The following is a 6,000-nucleotide window of genomic DNA, read 5'->3' on the forward strand; positions in this document are numbered from 1 at the left end:
GAGTTCGAGGCCAAACCTGGTCTACAGAGTGAGATCCAGGACAGGCACCAAAACTACACAGAGAAACCCTGTCCAAAAAAAAAAAAAAAAAAAAAAGACAATCTTTTCTCAGCCTTTGTACCTTTGTGAAAAGTCAGCTGGCTGTGGTGAACACCTTTAATCCCAGCACTGGGGAGGCAGAGGCAGGCAGATCTCTGAGTTCAGGACAGGCAGGGCTGTCTATATAAGAGAGCCTGTCTCCAAAAACGACAAACAAAACCACTTGACTGTACGGCATCCCCTCCTCACTCAGTTTGCTTTGTCTTCGTTTCAGTTTCCCTTGGTCAACCACGGTCCAAAATGATTACATAGAAGATGACAGGAATGAACGTTCCGTGAGCTTCAAGCTGCACGCTTGGGTCCAGTGCTGGAGCCTCACTGTCGAGCTCCATCCTGCTGCGGGGAGGCACTGGCCCTGAGCACCGCCTTTGTCCAGTGTGTCTACACTGCATCTGCTCCATGCTCATTAGTCGCTGACTAACTGGTTATCAGAGGGACCCCAGTCATGGTAATGTAGCTCTTCTATTCAAGTGACACTTACTTTTACCTAATAATGGCTCCAAAGTGCATGATGGGTGAGAAATTCAGACACACCTCCAAGAAGCTTATCCAATGCTCTCTGCACATGAAAGGCGATTTTCAACGGGAGGAAGAAAAACCACCAAGAAGCTGTGGAGGAGAATGAAAGAGGTTCTCATTCTGCCGGTAAATCTCAAAGTTGCAAGTCACAGCCACAGAGCCGAAGTGCACCGCTAAGACAGAGACCGGCCGCTCTGTGAGTTCAAGTCCAGCCTGCTCTACAGTGTGTTCCAGGCCATCCAGGGTTACGTGGGGAGACCGTGTCTCAAAACACAAGACAGAAAGATAGAAAAGGCACTAGACAGGAAGGGAAGCAAGGGGCAGCTTTAGAGGTCAGGCAGGCCCCATGCTTCAGGTGTACAGGAAGGTTAGCCCGAACCACAGGGGACCTATTTGTGTTGGTGTCTGATTTACTGATCTCTATGTCTATTCTTCTTTGGAGACAGGGTCTCCACATAGCCCTTGCTGTCCTGGAACTCACTATGAAGATTAGGCTACCCTCAAACTCACAGAGATCCACCTGCCTCGGCCTCCCAAGAGCTGGGATTAAAGGCCTGCATTGCTATGCCTGGCTATGTGTCTATTCTTTGATCAAAGTCACGTGGTCCTGATTCCTATGAGCTTGGAGTCTTAAAATTTGCTAGTGTGAGCCTTCCTCCTCCTCATCAAAATTATTTTAGCTATTCTAATGCCTTTGTGTTTCTACTTGAATTTTCGAACAAGACTCCTAACATCTAAACATAAAATTAACTTTGCTGAGGCCGACACCCCAGCTGCTCCGAGCCTTCCAACCCAGGCGCCCGGGATGTCTCCCGCTTCTGTGACTTTCTTCTTTGGAATTTTACAGCTGCCGGCATAGATTGCTGCACCTTGGCCGCCATAAGCTATACATCAGGTTTCTGCTGCAGCTGTCAGGTACCACTCTCCCATGTAAATATCTAATGATTTGTGCCCAGTCTAAGGAAACACACCGACTCGGTGCAGAGACCTTGCACCCTGTCCTTTCCTAACGTAGTAACTCCAGGAGACCTTCTCTGGAGTCCCTGGGGTTTCACACACTGACCATCTGTCACCTGTGGACACCGTACACTCTCTTCTTCCTAATCTGTCTGCTTCTCCCTTGTTTTGCCCAGGACTTCAGCACAATACTGGGGAGTTGTGAAGACGACCTTGGTGTTGATCTTAGAGGGGTGAAGTCCGTCTTTCCCTCCATCTGAGGATGGCAGGTGCAGGGTTATGTGGACATTCTTACTAGGTCAGGAAAGTTCCTTCTTTTTGTTATGAGTGATGTGGCAGGGCTCCCCAGAGGGATGGAATGGATAGGGTGATGTACACACACACACAACACACACACACACACACACACATTAAATCACGTCACTTGCAAATAGCAACAGCAGCTGCCTAACGCCCCAGGGTTGAGAACCTGCTAACTGCTGGGCGCCTCAGCAGTTCTAATCTGGTGCCAACAACCTGGAGGGTTCCTGGAGAGTCCCTGCCCCCAGTGATGGAAGCATGGAGATGCTGCTGCCTCTGGTGGCAGAGATGGACTCAGCAGCAGCAGCAGCAGCAACAGCGCAGATTAACCCGGTGGAGGGTGGGAAGGCCCAGGAGCAAAGGGCCAGGATCTGGCTTTCTGCCCTGCCCTTTTTATTGGGGTGCTACCAGACCGTTCCGCCCACAATTGGGGTGGTCTCCCCGCATCAATTGAGGCAGTTCCTCGGGTGAGGGTCCCTACTCAGGTGACTCTAGTTTGCGGTAAGACATTAAAATCAACCCAGGCAGATACAACTGGGTTTTGTTACGTGTTCTCATCCATGAGGCAATTCCGGGGCCTTGTCTTCAGTGTGTGAATATGGGAACCAAGCTGCACCCACCTTGCTCTCTGAGGCCCTGGCTTTGGCACCCAACCACAAGCAAGCACCCACAAAGTGGCAGGCAGGGACAGACGTTTTCAGAGTGAGGCCGTGTAGGAGCCTGGCCAGCTTCCTGTGGCTCCAAAGCCGGGGAAGGCCTGGGCACAGGCCCCGCCACGTCGCATCTTGATTTTTGCTCCGTGAGAACTGGGTCAGACTTACAACCTATGAAACTGCAAGAAAGTAGATGTGGACGTTCACAGCCCGAGTTCACGGAGATTTCTTGCAGAGCAATGATGGAAAGCGGCACAGTGAGCCCATGCTTTGGAGGAACGGGCCGGCTGTTTCCTCCAAGCTGGCAAATGGGCTGGACAGCGTGTTTATTTAGAGTTCTGGGTGATTCATCTGCTTCTTCCCTTCACTGCTGTGGATTCACAGTGATGGCCCCTTTCATCTCTAATATTGGGGATTTGTGACTCCTTTTTCCACAGAACCATTTCCTAGTTTCATTCACCTTTTTCTATACTGTTTTGTTTTCAGTTTTATTGGCTTCTTTTTCTTTCTTTTGGGTTTTTGTTTGTTTTTTTTACTAATTTACAAAATTACCATTGACTTTTTACTGTATTACTGAACCATAGGTTATAATCATTGAATTAGTTAATTAATTAGGGTTTTGTTTTGTTTTATTTGAGGCAGGGTTTCTCTGTTGTGTATTCCTGGCTGTTTGGAACTCACTCTGTAGTCCAGGCTGGCCTCGAACTCATGGAGATCCACCTGCCTCTGCTCGCCTCCCTCTCCCGCAGAGTGCTGGGATTAAAGGTGTGCATCAGCACTGGCTAGCATCATTTAATTTATAACATGCTGTTTTATCCCCAGCTGACACACTTATAACACATGTGGGTCCGGCCCTTCACCTCCTGACAGGGCTCGGCTCCCTGCAGATCTACTGAACCTGCCACACTCATCTGCCTCCATCTTCTCAGCACAGGCCTGTCCGTCCCACAGCGGTGAGCCAGAACCTGTGTGCAAGACCTGAATGAGCGAAGGAGGGCCTCAGCTAGACTGTGTCAGGAAGGCATGCTCCATGGTGGGGTGACCGGGCACTGGGTCACCTGGTCCTTAGTGACCCACGTGACTGCACCCGAGGCAACCAGGCCCTCTCACCACTTCCTCCAGCAACTGCAAGTGTGGGTTTCCCAAGAAAGCCCCCCACCTCCTCAGACTCAAGTCCTCTCTACCTTACCTGGGCTATTCAAGTCCCAGCTTGGGTACCATCGATGTCTGGGGGGCTTTCGATGACCAATGCATCTCAGAATCGGTCCACACAGTTTGGGTGAAAAAAATGAGGAAGCAAGTGAATGGATACGGTAGAGTCACTCACGGCTCCAGGGGTCCCAGCCTGCGACAGAGGTGGAGCGGCACTCGGTGTAGGTGGTTGTAGCCTTGGTAAAATCCACTAGCCTTGAGTCCTGGCCATGCTCCCTGGCTACCAATCCCAGGATAGCACTGAAAGGCAAGGCAAAGAAGGCGTCTTCTACAGACCTGAGAACCCAACCACGGCTGACCAGGGGAACAGGACCAGAGCCTACCCATGAGAAGCCTGGGCCAGAACCCTGGCTCCCCACTCCAATGCGGGAGTCAGACCTGTGGGATGCCAAGCAGGCTACAAACTGAGCCCTCCTCCGATGATGCCTTCGAGCCTAACTGGGTGGGGTGTGGAGGAATCCCCTGCCAGGCCTGTGGTTCAGCAGCCGAGACCTGGGCCCGGCCCTGACTGCAGTCCCCAGAAGCTATTTCCCTGCCCCCAGGAATCACTACCCCAGCTGCTTTGGAGGTACAGATGTGCTAATCTGTGCATCACACACGAGAGCAGAAGGGACAGTGGGGACCTAAGTCAAGCCTTTAGTGGTGGCGCTTGTTTTGGGGCGTGCGGAGTTCTCAAGGGCTCGGCGTGTAGCCATCCCACAGGGCCTGCCTGGGCCTCCTTTACCGCTCCCTGCGTGCAGCCAGCCCTGTTCCAGCCTCCTGATGGTGCTCCTTTCTAAAATCCACTCACAGGCGCTCTGAGCACATCTCCAAAGTGTCTGTGGACCTGGCCCTGGCCAGGCTCCATCCGGCACAGCCCTTCTGAACCATGCCCTGCTTGTGGCTAAGACAGCATCACCATTCTCCTGAGCCTGCTTCCTGGGACCACATGTCTGTCCGCGCGGGCAGCACATACAGGCTCCCCGAGTCTTTGTTTCTTCCTCTGGGAAATACAGCACCACAGCTGGGGGTCTTGAAGGCCAAAAGGCAGTGGTGTCCAGTGGCTGGCAGGCTGAATTCTGATTCCCACAGCAGCGGCTGTCTCTCGGATGACCAGCCATCACTGCTTCTTTGTGGCTAGTGTGGGCAGAGGAGGGCTGGGAGGAAGACACAGGAAGGGACTGCAAGGAACGAGACCACCACTTACCCCTTGTTTCTCTGGGTCTGTGAAGCTGAGCTTCCTAAACCAACAGTGACCTTCCCAACTTGCCTTCCTGGGGATGGAGGGCCTCAGGAGCCAGCAGGAGCCAGCCTTTGGTGCGTTGGGAAAGACTGAAAAACAAACTCACCAGAATCCAAATCAGGAAAGCCCAGAGCTGGCGTTGCCATGGCAACTGCAGCAGGCTCCCAGCCTGGCACTCAGCCTCTCTGGGGCGGGGGTCGAGACTTGCCAGGCTGGGTTTGCCCCTCCTTAGCTTACCCTGGCCACTGGAGGGGTGAGGGCACAAGAGGGACACCTCCGCCCTGTTTAGCAGCCCAGCAGCTCTGGCTTGCCTGAGCACCTACTGTGAGCTGATGCGAGATTCCTTCTCTCCCAGATCAATTCCCACATGCAAGGGCCACCCAGGATCTTCCCACCAAGCGGGCTCAGCAGCATGGGCCCACTCGCTGCCTGGTCGATAGGGCAGGCCCACGTGGAGATGCTCTCAGGCCTCACCAGTGCCAGTAGCCTCTGGCCCACGTAAAAGTACGGTGAGATGATCCTCGAGGCCATCCTCATAGTTAGACTAGGGAAGGGACAAGCCTGAGGTCCAGTGCTGGCACAGTGCTTTCTGCACGTTCCCTGTTACTAATAGTGTTCTTTTTTGTTTTTGTTTAGATTTATTTATTTCTTATGTATACAGTATTCTGTCTATGTGTATGCCTGCAGGCCAGAAGAGGGCACCAGGTCTCACTACAGATGGTTGGGAGCCACCATGTGGTTGCTGGGAATTGAACTGGGGACCTCTGGAAGAGAGTCAGTGCTCTTAGCCTCTGAGCCATCTCTCCAGCCCCCTGGTATTGGTTCTCATCTCAGAGGTTAAATGACTTTCAAAGTGAAGTAGCCAGAGGTTGGCAACTCTAGGACCAGGCCTCTTTTCAGAAGCCTGTTACTGGAAGCCCTGGGCTGACCAACACGTCACTGGGGCCCTCGCCAGTAGCTCATCCTCAGGCCTCCCAGGAACGGTGCCAGCCGGAGGGCTAAGCCTGGGGTGCACAGACGAGAGACAGACCACGGGCT

Source organism: Peromyscus leucopus, chromosome 19 (assembly GCF_004664715.2).
Source record: "Peromyscus leucopus breed LL Stock chromosome 19, UCI_PerLeu_2.1, whole genome shotgun sequence".
In the NCBI taxonomy this organism is placed as follows: Eukaryota; Metazoa; Chordata; class Mammalia; order Rodentia; family Cricetidae; genus Peromyscus; species Peromyscus leucopus.